This window comes from Triplophysa rosa, unplaced genomic scaffold (genome assembly GCF_024868665.1).
Source record: "Triplophysa rosa unplaced genomic scaffold, Trosa_1v2 scaffold10_ERROPOS467815, whole genome shotgun sequence".
Classification (NCBI taxonomy): Eukaryota; Metazoa; Chordata; class Actinopteri; order Cypriniformes; family Nemacheilidae; genus Triplophysa; species Triplophysa rosa.
Genome location: NW_026634036.1, coordinates 1,976 through 21,705, shown reverse-complemented (window position 1 = coordinate 21,705; position 19,730 = coordinate 1,976). Strand labels below are relative to the sequence as shown.

The 19,730-nt window shown below is 38.2% G+C and overlaps 1 long non-coding RNA gene across 1 annotated transcript; it reads right to left on the bottom strand.

The window, feature by feature from the left end:
- Nucleotides 1–17,008: 17,008 nt before the first annotated feature.
- On the bottom strand, nt 17,009–19,523 carry LOC130549366 (uncharacterized). The gene is made up of 3 exons (XR_008962171.1): nt 19,455–19,523; nt 17,544–17,684; nt 17,009–17,363 (listed from the first exon to the last, which is right to left on the bottom strand). It is a non-coding gene; the product is annotated as an uncharacterized LOC130549366 (long non-coding RNA).
- Nucleotides 19,524–19,730: the final 207 nt, after the last annotated feature.

The following is a 19,730-nucleotide window of genomic DNA, read 5'->3' as shown; positions in this document are numbered from 1 at the left end:
TCACCTATGATAAATTGTTGCGACTGGCCGTCGCATAAAAGACAAAACCATAACGTAAACAGTTAGTTGCAAGTCCTTATAGCGATGCTTTTCTTTTGTGGTATAGGCTACACTGTAAAAAATTGCTGTTAAAAAACAGCCAAATTCTGACAGCAATATACTGTAGAAAACAATGCATCCTGGGCAATATTTTGCAGTTTAATAAACTACTGTTAATTTTCAGCCATCTGTCAACAGTAATCTACTGTTGTACTGTATGCAATGCATTGTGGGCTGTGTTAACCCCTTCAGACCCTGCTTCAATAAGAATGGACATTACGTCTTTTTTGGTTTAGACCAGTGGTCACCAACCCTGCTCATGGAGATCGACCGTCCTGAAGATTTCAGCTCTAACCCCAATCAAACACACCTGAACTATCTAATCAAGGTGTTCAGGTTTTCTTGATAATTACAGACAGGTGTGCTGAAGCAGGGTTGGAGATGCAGTCAGCAGGATGGTCGATCTCCAGGAACAGGGTTGGTGACCACTGGTTTAGACCAATAAAACTGCATGTTTCTATCATTTTAATAATACCTCAAAGATTGTTTACCAAGTTAATGGTAATCTCATTGTCTTGCCCCTGTTATATTTTATTTGATTAAATTATGTTTTTCAAAAAAATCTAAAGATATTTTAGAGTTGTACAACACAGGATTTTATTTATTTAATGTCCATCCCAGTGGACATGTGGTCTTAAAAATTATAAAATGGCAGACTTTTTTGCACTGCAGCTCATTACACACAATTGGCATTTCACAAACATTGATCCCTTGATTACACAAGCACAAGCATAAATATGATCAAATCAGCCATCAAGTATAAGCAGAAACCCAACAGGCACAATCAGACATATAGGGCCTATATAAGCCACACATGTGGTACACAGACTGAAATACTGCAAAAAAATATGTTTTTTCTATTTACTTATTGTATTACTCAGTCCTACAATAAATATGTATTGTTTTAGCTATTTTTTTACTTTGACTTCTATCACACTGTTTAGGTTTAAATTATAATTCACATGGCTAAAACATGCAATTTTTTGTTGCTTCAGTTGGGGTTTGTATGTAAAAAACAAACAAAATCGTGAAAGTTACCACAAATCCTATTTTTTACATTTGTTTCTAAATTAATGAACAGTTCATGTCAACTGAATATTTTTGCATATCCTTTTAGCATAGGAAAATATCAGAGGTTAAATAACAATGCAGTATTTTTCTGGAGCATGAGAATTAGTTTTGTGAAAGTCCGTGATTGTTTCGTCAGTTCAGTAAGTTCATAATTCTTTAGCGTCCCGAATCATTTTCAGTCAGGTACTTTTGGCCAGGTGGTGTTTGTCCACAAATGTCAGACTTTTCTGCCCGAAGAGGACGGACCATCCCATCCGTAGCGCTTCATCTGCACTAACCGGCATTTGCACGTTCAAATTACACGGTAAATAAAGCATTTTTTTTACTTTTATCGAGAGTATGTGGTTCAGAAAGGAAGTATTATCAAGTCATTTTTGAAATTGCTGCTTAACAAGCTATAGTTAGTAAGTAACTTACGCAATTTAAAAAAAGGCTCTTCATCTCCGAGATATAACCCAAATGTTCATATTTACTTGCATTTTACAGACCCCAAGTTTTATCGGCTTGTTTTGTCATCTCTGAACTTTCAAAACTGTGGTTATTGCAAACTGGCTAACGTAAGATGATCATTTACCGTTCTTATATTTACAGTACCTTATATTTGAGCATTTATATATGTACTGTATACTCATATTTCTCAGGCAACATAAGAAGGACACTGTTACGCTGCAACACTGCTAAGTGGACATAAGAGGTGAGGGCAAATTCACTACAACATAGCATGTATTATTTATACATGTTTTATTAGCTAAGTTTTGTCTCTCTTTTTCCAGAGTCCAGAGTAATTGGTTTCTGCTGGGCCACGTTCTGTTCAGAGTGTTCATTTTCTTCCCACTTGTCTCATCTGTCCATGCTCTTTTGACTAATAAATAATTAATAATGAACATTTTATGAAGTCGTTTTTCATTTTTTGTTGGTATTTAAATTTGAGACACATAACATTGCTTTTTAAAAGTGTTTTGTTATACAGAAGGCCCTGAATATCCCTTTGGTAGTCCAACAGGATGAGTATACATAATAGTTCATTAGAATTCCTGTAGGAACTGAACACTTTAGCTTTCCTGTAGGATTACTGCAGGAGTCCTGTAGGATTCATTCAGGAGTCCTTCATTTTCCTGTGAGACTCCTGCAGGAATCCTACAGGAAACACAATCACTAAAATCCTGTGGGAGCCTCCAGGAATCTGCAGGTGTGCAGGTCCTGCAGGATTTTTCCTTCAGGATTTTTTGTAAGGGTACACACTGAAGTCTCACCAAATTCAGTTTACATATTAATTCTCTCCTGCTGAATTTAAACTGGTTTTAGTTATACTACAGTAGTGGTACACTGAAGTTAATGACTATTATTAGTAGCCTAATGATATTCGGGTTTTGCACTTTGCAGACGATCCCTTCGGTATTGTCTCAGCCGGCTCCCACCTGAGATCAATAAAAGGCTTGATTTGTGAAAAATTTAGTTAAAGTTCATTGTTTACGTTACATAGAATGAGGTGTAATTTGTGTTATAAGAACGTTTAGCTCAGGAGTTATTGGTCCGGAAATGTGCGACTATAGACCAATGTTTATGTAGCCTGGAGCTAGTCTTAAATTCTGCCAGCGGGACATTAAACATGAAGTGTTTGCGAGATAATGCAAATATGATTGCGAGAGAACGAAAAAGCTTTAAAAAATATTTTCTCTTCCCTCTCATATTTTTCCCACCACCGTGTCCCTAAAAGGGCTCCATATAATACTGATATTGGTCACATGGAAAATTAGCCATTTATTCTCATCTCATATCCGACATATTTGAGCCTTATATCGCTGCATATTTAGTGTCAACGCTTATCTAAATGTTGATTACATTTAATTTGAGATTTTTTTGTTTTCTGCTGTTTTACAGTGTTCCATGGAATACATCAGGGAGAAAAACAAGCAACCCACATTATGGTCATCTGCAACAGATGGTTGATGGATAGTTCCTAATTACATTTTTTAAAGCCGGCACCTTCAGTATCTCATAAGACTCTTAATAAATGTACTCTCATGTTTTAAATATGTCAAGTTTAGAGGGGGTAGCCTCTGTTATTTAACCTGTTTTATTGCCATTATTTTTATTTGTTAGTTTCAATTTGTTACTGAAAAACTTGACTTGGTTGCTTGGTACTTGAGTCATTCTTTTTTTGTGTTGCTGCTCTTAAATAAAAAAGTTGTTTATGTCCTTTCTAAAACATTTGCTTATAATTTTATTAATATTTTTTTATTATACATATTTTATGTTAAGCAGACATGTGTAGCCCAAAGGACAATATTGTGCAATAAAGATTAAGTTAAAAAACAGCTATGTACTGTCTTTAATTCTTACAGCAATATACCGTAAAATAATTTCACATCATGAGTAACGTAAAATTACAGTAAATTACTGGCGTCTCTGCTGCCAGCATTTACCGTTAAATACGGGAAAAACAGCAATGCACTTCGTTTTTTACAGCAATATAACGTAAAATAATTTCACAGCATGAGTAACATAAAATTACAGTAAATTACTGGCGTCTCTCTGCTGCCAGCATTTTACCGTTAGATATGGGAAAAACAGCAATGCACTGTATTTTGTTTTTTACAGCAATATAACGTAAAATAATTTCACAGCATGAGTAACGTAAAATTACAGTAAATTACTGGCGTCTCTGCTGTCAGCATTTTACAGAACAATTTTTTATAGTGTATAATTATCTTTAAATATTCATAACGCATTAATATTATATCCTGTATATAGGTTTTTTAATGTTGAAAAATTAGCAATGTTGGAAAAAAGAAATCGAAAAATACATAAAAACTGCATTTAAACCTGCGCGGAATGGTACAATACAAAAAGAAAACATACAAAACAAAACAAACAAAATGTGTACTGAGAGTTTGTGATATACATGGTTTTCTTTGTCGTTCATGGTCAGTGTCTGTCTTGTTTAGCTTTGCATTGCATTTGCATCAATAAATAAGGTATTTATTTCAACTAAGGTAACTAAGGAATCACAGCGCGTTTTAAAACAAAGAAAAATGTTTTTACAGTCTGTAACCTGAAGGCGACGACCCTTTTGAACTTCTTTGAAGGAAAATTCAGGCTCTTTAGGTATGGAAAAAGGTGTCAGTGTTATGATAAGGCCAAATTCTGTCAAGAATTAGGAGGACAGAACCCAAGCGCAGGCAGATAAGGGGGTTAAATAATAAACTTTTAATAAATCAAATGTACATTTTCATGTTTCAAGTTGTTGAAATTAGCATTACTTAATATATTTTTAACGAACGAATGAATTAACAAAGAACAACCGCTCCGAAGTTATGGTAATAAATGGATTATTGTTAATCATTTAATATTACATGCAAGTAATGCAAGTGTCGTCGTGGGTTCGGGACTGCTGTATGCTGAAATTTTTCCCTATCACATATCAGATTGTAAAGGTATTAATTTTTAATAAAAGGATGAAAATATTTGAAAATGGCTGTTCAAGTCATACATGTATCAAACATTTTGCGCTTAATTGCACTTTGGTGCTATATATTCATCCTTATTGTTCTCGACATGCAGTTGCAATTGTCTATTGCAAGATAAATGACATTTTGATACTTGATAGAAAACTCCAATAAATGGAAAAAGTCACAACTTTGTAGTTTCATGAGTTCAAAACAAAATTTAGAAAGTTCGTTGTATATTTGTAGCCTATCTGGCAATGCCCGTAGTAATAAGTGAAAAGAAGTTTTTTTTGAAGATATTATTTTTCCATCAGTTTCCCCTGTATACTTGTATGTTTGTCCTTATTAGCAGGGGGTTCCCAAACATCTCAATCCTTGACCCACCAACAGGTAATCTGTGTCAAACACCAAATTTTTAACATGGGGAAAACACACATTCATTTCAATAGTTTTTATTTTATCACGAATTAATACGTTTAACTACTTATGGCAACAGCCATCCTTACATATAATAAAGCACAACATGCTTTAAATTATCTATTGATGAAAAGATGATATAGTTTAAAAACAAATGGAAGCAGATCTGATATGTGATGTGAAAATTTAGAATAATGAGTTTGGCGGATTCGAACCTGCTTCACGGCTGTGTCTTTATTATTATTTGTCATGCGTCTTTCGCACTAACCTCACACCACTGAAGCCCAAGCCCAAGTTTTTCCCTGCCCTTAGGGGGCGGTGTGGCGCAGCCACATGACGTCATCAAATGCCGTTCTTTCTCTCGCCTCTGAGCTTTCAAGTGCACAAGTTAGTTTTGCAACGGGTTTATCGCGAAAGTAGTAGCAAAAGTCAAGGCGGGAAGATTTGAAACTGCAGTGACAGATTTGAGAGGTTGTGGATGCCTGTTTGTGGTTGCAATTCAAATCTGAATCTAGGAAAACGTGTAAATATGTGCTAAGCATTTGTATCTGCCAATGTATTTTGTAAATGCCAGTTTACACATTTGTGACTATTTTTCTGCAACTTCAAATTCAGAAGACAGATTTGTGAGTTTTGTCCACGAGTGCAAATCTCAACATTCAACTTTTTTATTTGACAAGTTTTCACATTGGGGCTGTGAGTGTACATTTTAGTGTACGGGTACAAATACTTACTTTACAAGTTCACAAATTCAAATCTACATACTCTCAAGTTTTGCTACTAAAATACCTTCATAGGTGGAAAACAAATGTGACGCGCTTCTTGAGGCGTTATCTCTACATTCCCGAGACATCCGTGCCATCTGAAAGGGTGTTTTCTGCCACGGGTCTAATTGTCAACAAGCTCCAGACTGTCACCACAACACGTAAACATGTTACTTTATTAAATAAAAACTCCAAGCTTTGGATTGAGGTAGGCCTGCTATTTTTATTTGATAAAAAAACTTTCTGAAGGAAATAAACTTTGCCAGTTATTCTGTGTTTTCATTTTGTCATAATTTGTTATTTAATTCAGTTTTTTTCTTGCCTGTTTATTTTATGCTTTGGATTTATATTATTTTAGTTTTTCTCCATTGTCCAAAACGCCGCAGGTTCGTGAAAATGTGATATAATATGTGAATGCAGGTGCTGTTGTTGATGTATTCGTTATGCTGCTGTTTGCATGTTAACATAAATCTGTGAAAAAAATGTTTGTATATTTAACGTGTCACAGACCCAGACGTGTCTCATTTCGAAGTCTGCGTCCTCTGGATGTCGCATGAGAAGGCGTATGCGGCGGACAAACGCGACCTCTGGAGGACGCAGCCTTCGAAATGAGAAGCAGCATGTATTTTTTTAATTCCAATTTATAATTAGAATCTTATCGGTTAATGTTCGGATAACGAGTGTCGGTTCTCGGTTAGGGAAATTAACCGAAATGAGCATCCCTACTACAAAACACATTTAATTCATTTTTTCTTTTGTCCTTTCATTAAAATCCCATTGAAATAAAACATTACAATGCCTATTTTTTCATGAAATATTGCCGCATTTATTGTAAATAGTTTATCAATGTGGGCCATTCTCTTTTTAAAATTTGTGTGCCCTCATTGTGTTCCTTCCTGTGTGACTTTCTATCTTAAATGACCTACTAGAATGGTTTGGGCGGAGCATCTGTTAACTCCTCCCCTTCAACTGTCAGTCGGCTGCCAGTTCCATTTCAAAATGCAAAGGCTGTTTTTATACATCAAATCAAATAGCAGAGAAAGACAAAAGCCAAGATCACAACCTACGGTTCACGGGGACTTTAACATTTGTGACAGGACTCACAGCAGCAGATTTAAGAATGCGGCCCCTTTAAGAGCTGTCCCGTTGTGTTTTGCCACGTACCACAGCTAGAAGCTGTCTATCTACACTGACCGTGTAAGGTAGCAAAATTTGACAGGGTACCGGACTATTACTGTCGTTTTCATCTAATGGGGCAAAGTAAACATTCATAAAACCCTTGCTTTCTAACTGGTTGGTTATAAGAGCAATAACTTACTGCTAACTCACCTTCAACATGTAAAGCACGTTGATCTGCGACGGTGGGTGATGCTAAATGTTTATTGCCGCTACACCAGGGAATTTCCTCGGGCATGGATGTTTTGTCCAAAAGGGGACTAAAGTAGTTAGTTTTGGAGTTTTAGCTGTAAGATTAGCCTCACGTTTTCCCCTTTCAACTTTATTTCTCCTTTTTGGGCACCATTATCAATTTTTTGAACACCAGTGATCCAAGCCGAATATTCATATTCTCGACATGCGAAAGCATAACGCAAAGAGGAGTTACCTGACGTAATGGCGTAAACTGTAAGATGATTTTGATTGGACGGTGAATTATATCAGTCAGGAACATTTTCCAATAGTTTCTTGTTATTTTATAATCAACAGCCTATATGAATTGTCAATCAATGATGTAAGGACAGCTCCCATTTCCTCCAGCCAATCAAGGGCCCCCTCCTTCCGCGGGCCCTGGGGCTTCAGCCCCACCAAGCCCTTATGTTAATCCGGCCCTGAAGCCGTCGATAAAGCGGTGCAGTTATTATACTGTTTTCTAGAGGAGTCACCTACATTTTTCGCGCTTGTGACGCCCATGAATATTCCCAACGAGTTCTTACAGAAACAATTTATCAAAGTATTGCTTGTATCGTCTTTGTCCCCACCACTTTTCAAAACAAAGTTTCGCCACTGGCTGTACAACAACCGAACACTTGTACTACAGGCTAGCCCGATATTTATGTTGCACTTTGAAAAAGGTTGTTTTTATAAATGTAGCCTAATTAATAGTTATATAATATAAATGATAATTTGCTGTTAAAAACAATAAATTATTCAAAGTTTCAACAAGTTGCGTTTGGACAAGTGCGTTTATATTGTTACCCTGTTGTTCTTTCTGCAGCTTCTACGGAGAAAAAGCCTCTTTTATGTTGCACTCTGAAAAAAATTATTATAAATGGTAGATTTGTGGAGGTGTGTCGTTGGGTGCGATTAACCGCCAAACCGCATGATTTGTTGCGTCTTCACCGCGGTAAGAAAAAAAACCTTCACATCATTCTAGGAGTCATATAAAAATGAGGGTTTCTTTATTGTGCTTTTTTATTTTGAGTTTTTAGTATCCTTAAGAACAGCAGGTGTTTTGGCTATACACCTATGGATTTCCAATAAATGAAAGTGGTAGGAGTGCATGTGTTTCAACATTGATAAACATTATGATTTGCCATCAGACACCTCACAAGGCTGTTCTCAAAATGGTCCCATAGGAAACAATTGACCTTTGACTTTTTACAGCACTCATATACTGTATAATGTCTGTCAAATGCCAAAGTATCCAGCATATATCAATAACACAACATATGGCTATGTTTGCTTAGTAAAATTTGGCTAGATTTCACATTAAGTGATACTTATCCCGAGATGATCACTGTCCATAGATCACTACAAACATGGTTATTTTTTTATTTCTTGATTTACAGTTGAATCCGTTTGTTATAAAATGTCAAGAAAGTGCAATTACTTTGCCTACTTGTCTGTTATTTTTGCTTATTTCTTAACCTGTGTATCGAATATAAGGGACTGGTTGCAAGATTGATAATATAGGTTGAGGAACTTGAAAATTCAAAAGTATTTTTGATTGGATTGTATTCAGGTTTAGATAAGCATGAACTGAGGATGGTTTGGCTAAAGGAATTTGTTGATGATTTGAAAGTTGTCATGCAAGATGGATTACGTTTTAATGGGAAGAATTACAAAATTGTACCCCAGAGGCTTTTATTTGCGCTGTACCTGCGAGTGCCTTCTTAAAATGTAGTAAGGGTCACACAGGCTATAATGCCTGTGAGCGATGTGTACAGACAGGTGTATATGTCAGTGGCAGAATGACATTTCCTGACCTGAATTCAGAGCTAAGAACTGACTCACAATTTGAAGAAATGGTTGATGAAAATCACCACACAGGAGTTTCTCCACTTAACAATTTAGGTATTGGCTTAGTGACAAGCTTTGTTTTAGACTACATGCATCTTGTGTGTTTACGTGTTGTAAGAAAGCTTATTTACCTGTGGATTAAGGGTCCCCTTAGGTGTAAAGTTTCAGCTAGTGTACTTTCTGTAATTTCACATCAGATGGCTTCATTAAGGATCCATGTACCAAAGACTTTCTCCAGGAAACCCAGATCTCTGCTCTATGTGGAAAGCCACAGAATTCAGATTGTTTCTATTGTATACTGGACCTATTGTTTTGCGTAATAATTTACCACATAATTTATACCAACACTTCATGATGCTCTCTATAGCAGTGAGAATTCTTCTTAGCCAGACTTATGTTCAGAATTTTCTCAATATGCAGATCAGTTGCTAAAGTTTTCGGTAAAAATTTTGCTAAAATATATGGTCCTGAATTTATCGTGTTTAAATTAACACAGCTTAATACATCTAGCACAGGATGCAAGGAAATATGGACCTCTTGATCAAATTTCATGTTTTCCATTTGAAAACGTTTTAGGTAAAATTAAAAAGATGATACGAAAGCCACAACAGCCAGTGCAGCAAGTTGTAAAACATATACACGAGAAACAGAAAGTCAAGCCAAAAAGACAGGAGAATAATATACTTATTCAGCATAAAAGACTTCATCTCTCTGGACCTTTTCCTCATGGATTTGAAACATGCCAACAGTACAAACATTACTACGGGAAAAATATGTTTATTTCATGTGAAACGGGTGACAATTGCTTTGACTTGAATGGGCAAGTAGTCCTTGTCAACAATATATTGTACAGTTCATCTGGGGACACATATTTGGTGTGATGTTTTTACAAATGTAGAAACATTTTATGATTATCCTACCGACTCGTCTGCTGTGGGAATCAGACTTGTACATGGATTACATGGACAACTGCAAGTTATATCTGTGACTGAATTCATGAAGAAAGTTATCCTTCTTCCTTATAATGGAGCTTTTGTAGCTTTGCCTCTGCTACATGAGTGTTGACATCATGCAATTAATTTGTCCAGTAAAATGCTGCCCTTTGCTGTTGTGGAATTTCTGGAATAGCCATTATACCAACAAACTGGTTCACTGGGCCTGAGGAAGAGGAGTGTTGCTGGCCACCTTCCTCCACTGTCAACATTGGACGTATTGTTAAAGAGAGAAGAGTCCCTCAAGAAGACTGGTCAAAATTTCAAGTGCGGGTTTTGGGAAAAGCTGGTGAGTATTAATTATGATTTTTTAAATTATGTTGATTCTTTTAAGTTAAATTGAATTACTGTGTGTGAGCGGTGCAACATGACAAACGACAACAGTGCCCACTAAGAACAAGGCATTTGTGACCGGATCCAGTGTGGATAGCATTACATTATAAGGGGTCTTTTTGTTGTATTGCACCACTCTCATCTGGTGGTGCAGACGTGGTGTAATGTTAGTTATCTTTAATGATTGAAGCCAATATTTTTGTTTCATGTGTATAGCACCTTGGAATCTGTAAATGTGGAACAAGTTTTTGAATGAATAGAATTTCTGAATGTATGGTACTAATCCCAATCATATTTCTTTAGCAGATTATTTTACTGCCAGAACAAAGTTAAGGAAAGCTGAAGTGACTTCAGATCTACAGACGGATCCAGAACCAGAGGGAGCCAAGCGTAAAAGAAAGTACTGCCGACTTCACACAGCACGCGTAAGCAGAGCGTAAGCAGCGCGTGAGCAGTACGTAGGCAGAGCTGGAGCAGCGCGTCGCCATTTTCCTTGTACACCTGCAGCGTTAGCAGCACGCAGCTAAACCACGGCTTTTGTATAGCAGGGTGTAAATAATGGGTAAGTTTGTGCTTATTTCTGTTTCAAATCGATTTAAGATCAAACACTTGACAAAAACTATCTATGCGTGTCGTTTAACTTTTGTTTTTTCATCTGCAATGTTTTATTGTCTTTCTTTTCCGATAAGTGCGAACTGTTGACAGAAGAAAAGCCATAGCGCTAAGGATGTTGCTTAGAAGGCTACACAAAAGAATGAGACGCAGACTTTCGATTCACCCAATCAATCAACGGAGGATACAGTTTGGCGCATATTATCATCTGGTTGCTGAACTGCACCTCGACAGTGACCGGCACCTCAACTACTTTAGGATGACTGCAAACCAAATGGATCACATTCTTTCTCTGATCGCAGCCAACCAAACGAGACAAACTACAAATTACAGGATGGGTATTGAACCGAAACAGCGACTTGCAGTTACACTGAGGTAAGATTAATATGTCAATACTTAATTATTGTGATTCATTTTTAAGTTTGTATTGAGAAAATATAATTGTCGAGATGACGTGTGAAGGGCTTCTTCCTCATGGTAAGCAGGTGTGCAATGAAAGGGGCGAAATCCAGCAGATTTTAGGTGCTGTTGCCTGTGACCTTCATCTTCAAGCTCCAGGTCGGCCAGGAGGGTCAAAATATGTATTTGTGCCCTTGTACGGCTCATAGGACACAGTTGGTTCAGTTTTGGAACCAAACTGAGGGCAAAGTAGTACATTTCGTCCTCTTGTCTGGGGATGTTTGGTGGTGCAGGCTCATGGATTAAAGTTCTCCGTCGCTACGACGGATTTCCGTTAATTGCAGCGAGTCTACGACGGATTTCCCTCAATTGCAGAATTCCAGCCTGTCCTTAATGTCTTAAATTCACTTTTCATAATGTTGTTAACCCTTTGACGCGTACGATCACACCGGTGTGATTAGAACATTACGCGCTTTGGCTGGCACTGAGCCAGAGACAGATTCAGTCACATATCACAACTACTCAGCGCTTTCAACCACATAATGTTTAATTTAGCCTTCAGACATATACATGTGCCTACAAGCACAAAATACATTTAGAGATTGTCTATATAGCGGCAATAACAATCTACTCAAATGTAATTTGACAGATGTGTTTTATTCAATTCAATTCAATTCAATTTTATTTATATAGCGCTTTTCACAATGTGCATTGTTCCAAAGCAGCTTTACAGGAGCAAATAAGAAAAACACAGAAAGGTAAAACACAGCACAGTGCATGGTGTTTATAGACCAAGCAAGATCATTATAATAAATAATATCTAATAAATAAATGAATAAATAAATAAATGCAGTCTCCCGGTGAGCAAGCCAACACTGCACTGCTCTGCTGTGGCGAGGAACCCAAACTCCAATGATGAATAATGGAGAGAAAAAAAACCTCGGGAGAAACCAGACTCAGCCGGGAGGGCCAGATCTCCTCTGACGTGTCATAGCTGCAATCAGTGACCCCGACCAAAGCCACCGAGCAACGTCCACGAAGAACAGGGAGAGCCCACGAGCCGCGACCCAGGAAGCCCCACCCGCCGAAACCGTGCAGGTCCAACCCGGTCCCATTCCGCGATCAACAGACAACAGAGGAACAACCAGGGAAAAGTAGTAATGGCATAATTAACTTTATTCCTCTGTTGTCTGACATCGACCACAAAACAAGACCAACCAGACCAGACCCACACAGTCCCAACAAATGAAACGCCCCGAACCACAACCAACAAGCCCCCCCACTCCCTACAACACCCACCCAGCTACCTCCAATCAAAGTCACTGAGTGCAGCCATAACTTCAAACTGCTGTCATGTGATGTAAATTTAGCATTAAATACCAAGTATTGTAAATTTAGCATTTATGTGACAGGTAGTCCGTCTTTGCTCTCGGTTGGGGATGGAATTGCCTGAGCTGGGCCGGCCAGATGGTCGCCTTTTTCTTGGGTGGTGATGGAATTGCCTTGGATGGAGCTGGGATGGTCAGTCAGTCCACAGGTTCTCGCAGGAGGATGGTACGGGATTTTCCGATGTAGCTGGCGTAATCTCTAGTTGTGGATGGGCATATGACGTTCATCTGGGCCTGGCGGATTCTCTCCCTACCTCGGGATGGGCATCCCGAGGCGAGGGCAGAAAGAGAATAATTAGCGTAGCTGCTGTTCATTAGCTATGTATTAGTGAATGCTTGTCTGAAAAGATGTGTCTTTAATCTAGATTTAAATTGGGAGAGTGTGTCTGACCCTCGAATAGTATCGGGGAGGCTATTCCAGAGTTTAGGTGCTACGTATGAGAAAGCTCTACCCCCTTTGGTGGATTTAGTTATTCTAGGTGTTATCAAAAGTCAGGAGTTTTGAGATCTTAGAGAGCGTGATGGGTTGTAGTGTGGTAGAAGCTCTGTTATGTAGGTAGGGGCTAAACCATTTAAGGCTTTATAAGTAATTAAAAGAACTTTAAAGTCAATACGATACTTAATGGGTAACCAGTGAAGGGTTGATAACATTGGGGTTATGTGATCGTATTTTCTGGACCTGGTTAGAACTCTGGCAGCTGCATTCTGAACTAACTCCGACAGATCTCAGACCGCAGCAGAAACAAACATGGCGGCGCCCTTGGGGGTCATTTAGCATGTGAGTCTCGTTCAGCAATCAGCAGAAAGCAGATGCAAAACGCAATTACAGGTAGGCTACTTTGCACGCTTGTTAATTTAAAATACATCAACTTCACGTTTAACATAATCTCAGATTTATGAATGCGTAAATGACCAAACAATTAACTTTTAAATTATGCAGAAAAACCTTGTGCGTTGGTCATCTGAACCACTTATTTAGACTTAATTTTATTTATTTAATGAGCAGATCAGAGACACATTTTAATAAAGCCTGTAATCAGTTTATACCTCCATTAATACATTCGTTGACATAACACAACTCTTTTTCGCCACCTGCTGGCGTATTATAGAAATGGTCACTGAACGAATCAGTGAACGAATCTGAACGAATCATTTGGTGAACGAACTGAAAAAGAACGAATCACTCAAACGAATCATAATTCCCATCACTACTACGTAAAGGGGTTCAAAACATATCCCTTTAAAACGCTATTGGTTTCGACTATTTAGATAAAGTGTCTGTTAAAGGAATATGACTTGGCCTGAAAAAAATATCAGTCAGAAGAATTTTTTTCACTTTAATCCATGTGCAGGAGTAGTGGGTTGAGTTATTATGTCTAGTAGTTGTTGTTCTGTTGCATTTGGTGAAACCGTTCTTCTTCTTTTCTGTCTGTGTTGTTCACTAGAGCTGTGGAAAATAATCGTTTTCAAGATGCATCGCGATGCGGACGTAAAACGATTCTGCATCGATGCATATAATGAAATAATCGATTCTTAAAAATGTAAATAAAATATAACACCACACATTGTGGTTTATGTTAAATATAAAGTACTTTTAAAATGTTAATAAAAATGGCCTTTGACCTTCGGAAGTAAACGTCACATACGTCAAAAGTGCCGCATGTGCGTATATACGGTACAGGAGACATGGCGGAGGGTGAGCAGCGACTGGTGCGAAATGCACCTACCGTTTTAAAAGCTGACATTTGGACACATTTCGGATTTTACGAAGACGACAAAGGGTTACTTGATAAAAACTATGCAGTGTGCAAGAAATGTCTAACCAGGATTAAATACCTGGGAAACACAACAGATATGAGGAATCACATCTCCTGTTTTCACTCAGAGCTAAAGTTACCATTAGCAACCCAGCAAAACAGAGCTGTGCAGCCAACAATAAAGCAAGCAATAGAGACAGCTTTACCTCCGAACGGGCAAAGAAGATCACACGGGCAGTTGCTTCATTTTATCGCGAAGGATCTCCAACCTTACTGGCTTTCGCTTCCTTTTACACACTATTGAGCCAAGATACAGAATCCCTTCTCGGGGTTTCTTCACAGATTCTGCTATTCCTGATCTGTACAACGAGGCAAAATCCAGAGTGATGGAGTCGATGCAGGACGCCAGCCAAGTAGCCATCACCAGCGATTCTTGGACATCAATTGCCACAGATTCATATGTAACGGTAACTGCTCATTACGCTGGCGACGATTGGCAGCTAAAATCGCATGTGCTACAAACGAGAGGTTTTAACGAAAGCCACACAGGTGTCCAAAATGTTTTGGCCGAAAGGAAGCTCACGAACAAAATAACAGCCTTGGTTACGGACAATGCAGCAAATATGGTGGTTGCGGCTCAAGTAGGCAGGTTTACACACATAAGATGCTTCGCGCATACATTAAATCTCGCCTCTCAGAGTGCGCTGAAACTTTCTGCTGTGTCAAGGTTACTGGGCAGAATTCAAAGGATTTCTTGCTTTTTCCACAGGAGCACAACTGCTAACCACATTCTTCAGGAGAAGCAGAAACTTCTTGGCTTGCCCTGTCATAAAATAAAAACTGATGTTTGCAGGTGGAACAGCGCATGTGAAATGATGGAAAGATATTTAGAGCAACAACCAGCTATCTGTGCCAACTTGCTTTCTCCTGAGGTGAGGAGATCAGAAAGTGATGTCTCCACTCTCTGTGAAGCTGATGTGTCCAATGCTGAAGATGCTGTAACAGCATTAAAGCCAATGAAAGATGCCACAGTTTTGATGTCTGCGGAAAGCCAACCAACTCGAAGTCTTATAGTGCCCTTGATAACACAACTCATCCAGAACATGATGATCAGTGCTGGGGACTCACCAATGATTAAAGACATTAAGCATGCCATCAAAGAAGACCTCCAGAAGAGGTACACAAGTGAAGACGAAAAGAGGATTCTTCATATGGCCTCAGCTCTCGATCCTCGATTCAAGGGACTGCCTTTCCTTACAGATGCTCAGAGACTGGAGGCATACAATCACGTGACATCTGAGGCTGCATTACAAGAGGTGATTGCTTGTTTATTTTACATCTAAATAAAGTTGTTAACATTATTTATGCATGTTGCTTAAAGGGACCAGTGGAAGAAAACTGAACTGTTTATTTAAGTAATTCTAATGTTCATCCACAGAGTGTGAATGTAGATAGTGGTGAAGAAGATCCTGGGAAAAACTTGGAGGCAGAAGAATTGTCTGAAGAGCAAATCGTGTCACATCCCAAAAAAAGGGCCTCATCTTTGCTTGTCAGTCCTCTGGGCAAAGCATTTTCTGATGGTGAAGTACAGCCCAAAAAGACAGCCCATGACAGGGCAAAGGATGACATGAAAAGGTACTGTAGTGAACCACCTCTATCTCTTACAGAGGACCCTCTAAAATGGTGGCACATTCATGAAGCCATTTTCCCTCTCCTAGCCAAGCTGGCCCAGAAATATTTGAGCATACGAGGAACCAGTGTCTCTGCAGAGAGGGTGTTTTCCACAGCAGGGAATGTTATCACTGCAAAAAGAAGCATAAACATGTGGACAGTCTTGTGTTTTTGAAGAAGAACACAGAAATTCCCAACTTCTGTAATTAAGTACTGTCATTTGTTACACAGCTTTTACTACAAATGAAAATACTATTTGTTCTAGATTTAGTTTTTCCACATAATTTAGTTTTGCACTACCTTGTGGCATATAATATTTTCAAGAAAAGCTTTATAAGTTATGTCATAATACACATTCTTGATTGTCCTGTAGTTTTCATAATATGAACGGTTTTTGTTGATTATACTGATTCAGAGCAGAAAGAAGCTGCCTGATCTTTTTTTTTTGAGTTAGAACAGAAATAGAAATTTCAGTAAATGCCTTTTTTTGCCACAGCTTTAGTAAAAATTGAAGTGTCATGTTCTTCCAGTTAATGTTATGCGTTGCACTATATTAGTTTTCTTTTCAGGAAAAAAGCAGCCTTTTAAGTTTTTATATTTGAATGAATCTTACTCTTGAGTGAATTAGAGTTAAAGCTGCTACAGAATTTTATGTTCAAGGTTGAAACCTTTTGATAATATATTTAGTTACTTTGCACTATAAAGGGGTTTTGTGTTTACACACTGTTACAGAAAATTTGTCATGTAATTTGACATAGTTTTGCTAAAAAAAGCTGCTAAATAAAATAAATTGTAAGAGAAAGATGTTCAATTGTTTGTATATTTTTAATAATAAAAATGGCAGACAAGATGCATTGAATCGTGACCCTCTGAATCGTAATCGAATCGAATCGTGAGGCAGGTGAAGATTCACAGCTCTAGTGTTCACTGTCTGAAATCAGAGCTTGTACCCTTGGATGTATGGCGGGGGTAGGGGTGTCAGGTCTTTGAATAATTGTTGGTGGAGTGCCGGTGCCAGAGAGTGGGGTGGGGTTGCAGAAGTGCTGGTGATGAAGACCTCTGTGTGTCAGTTGTGGGTGTGCAAGTTTGAGTGAGTTCCAAGAGCTCTTGCTCCTCCTCCTCTGCTACAGTCATATCAAGTGGTGCCTGCTCAGCTGCCAAAGTGTGTCTGAAACTACAGTTTAAAATAATGTTATGAATGTATTAGCTATAACAATGTTGTATAGAGTTATTTGTACATTAGATAAAGGTAATAATGTTGTGATGCTTATTGTGTTTTTTTAATACTTGACTATAAAAAAGTAAGGAAAACGATTCAGAATTTTGAGGATGTCAACCACTGTTATATACTAACCTTCTTTGCTGCATATAAGGCACAAGAAATGACATCAGTCTCTCGTATTTCCACTCCGCATTGTGCCACCAGCAGAACCACTGGGCTTTTTTTGCACAAAAGCATCTCTCAACAACTTCCATATCCGCTTGCACTCATTTGCTGAAAAAACATGTTTTTACAAAATTTGTGTGTGTGTTTGTATATATAATTTGTTTGTGAGCATATAAATGTGCATACACAGAAACCTTAATTTTCTTTTCTTTTTGTCTTCCACGGATATCTTGCTGGATATCTTCCACGGATATCTTCCACTGGCCTTCCAGTGCCGTCTAGAGATTAGCACTGTGTCAGAGTCTGTTCACATGACTTGTAGAGCCATTGAGCAGCAAATGATGGCATCACAGTTCCCTAAACTTACAGAGGAAAGATGGAGAGCCATAGTCTCCATGTTTTGGGAGAAATGGAACTTCCCAATCTGCCTAGGTGCTATTGATGGTAAACACGTCAACATTTTGTCACCTGCACATTCCGGAAGTATGTTCTTTAACTACAAAAGAACTTTCTCCATTGTCCTATTGGCACTTAAGTTCACATTTATCCAGGTGGGAGATTTTGGAAGAACGAGCGATGGTGGAGTTTACAGTGGGTCTTGCTCTTGGAAGAGGCATGGAGGAAAAAACTTTGTCGGTACCTGCAGACTGCCCATTGCCAGGATCTGGTGTGCAAGGCCCAATGCCTTACACCATTGTAGGAGACGCAGCATTCCCACTCAAAACAGATTTAACGAGACCATTTCCAGGCAACAGAATTCCTCGATGGAGACGGATTTTCAATTACAGACTGTCATGAGCCAGGATGGTAGTTGAATGTGCATTAGGAATTTTGTCATCCAGGTGGAGGGAACTCTACACTAGAATGAATGTTAAAGCAGAAAATGCAGACTCGTCATAGCCACATGTGTCCTGCACAATTACCTCACAAACCCATCTGAAAATCAGAGGTGGCTGGACGAGGCGGAACAAAGAGGTGAAGTGCTTCTCCCTGTCAGAAACATGGGTGGAAACGGGATGCAGAGACGCTTACGATGTTAGAGAAAAACTTGGCACATTTTTCAGATCACCTCAGGGAAGTGTGTCCTGGCAAGATACTATGATCTAGGGTGCTGTTTACTTAGTGTGTGTATATGCACTTTATATATATTTTCTGTTATTCTCCTTTATATAACATTTTTTTCCCCTGATTTTTTTTAATATTCTGTGTCTATCAGTTAAAATAAACCCACCATAAAAATTATAGACCCTTCATTTGTTTGTAAGTAGGCAAACTTACAAAATCAGCAGGGGATCAAATACTTATTTCCCTCACTGTATGTGCTAAACATATAAAGCTCTTAAAGGAGTTCCTCACTGCAAAATTTTCCCACATTGACTTTCCATAGTAGGAATAAAAATGACTATGGAAAGTCAATGGGGGCAAATTTTGAAGTGAACTACTCCTTTAATACAACTGATACTGTGCGCTACTCTGTGTATTCAGTAGGTTGCTTCAGAAGCATAAGGTATATGACAATAAAACAATGCACAGCTGACATAAAGTNTTTTGAGTGTAAATTCTGTTTGATTGAAGTGTAAATAAATGCTTCCATTGTACCATTGCTTTGACTTGTTTTTATGAAAAGAAAACATAAATACACCAAAAAAAAATGTCTACTGCTGAGACCAAAAGCATTTGTGCTATTGTGACGGATGGTACCTTCACCCAGTTAAAAGTTAAGTTTATTTTTATTTTCTGCAATTTTGTTATTAAGTAGTTTAGATTTTTATAAGTTACAAAAGACACAACACATTGATTATGGTTTGAAGGCTTTATTTGCACAATCGTTTAAGTTGGCGCGCACTTTTAACGTATTGTTTAATACAGTTTTCTTACCGTTTGTGTTGATGTGAGGAGCAGAAGTGGCTCGTTCCCAAAAGAGGTCCGGACGGAAACCGCTTCCATATTTATCGTTCCGGCCGAAGAAGCAGCCAGCTCCATTATTGTTCCTGTCATGGGGGATGTTTAAAGAGTTTTGTTTTCCTTTTTTTAATTTTGAATAATTTGGGATTTATTGGTGGTAGTATGGATTTAAATATTATGTTTAGAATAACAAGTAGTAGATGAGTATGTGTGGGGTATATTGTGTTGTCTTTGCGTAATGGCCATTAT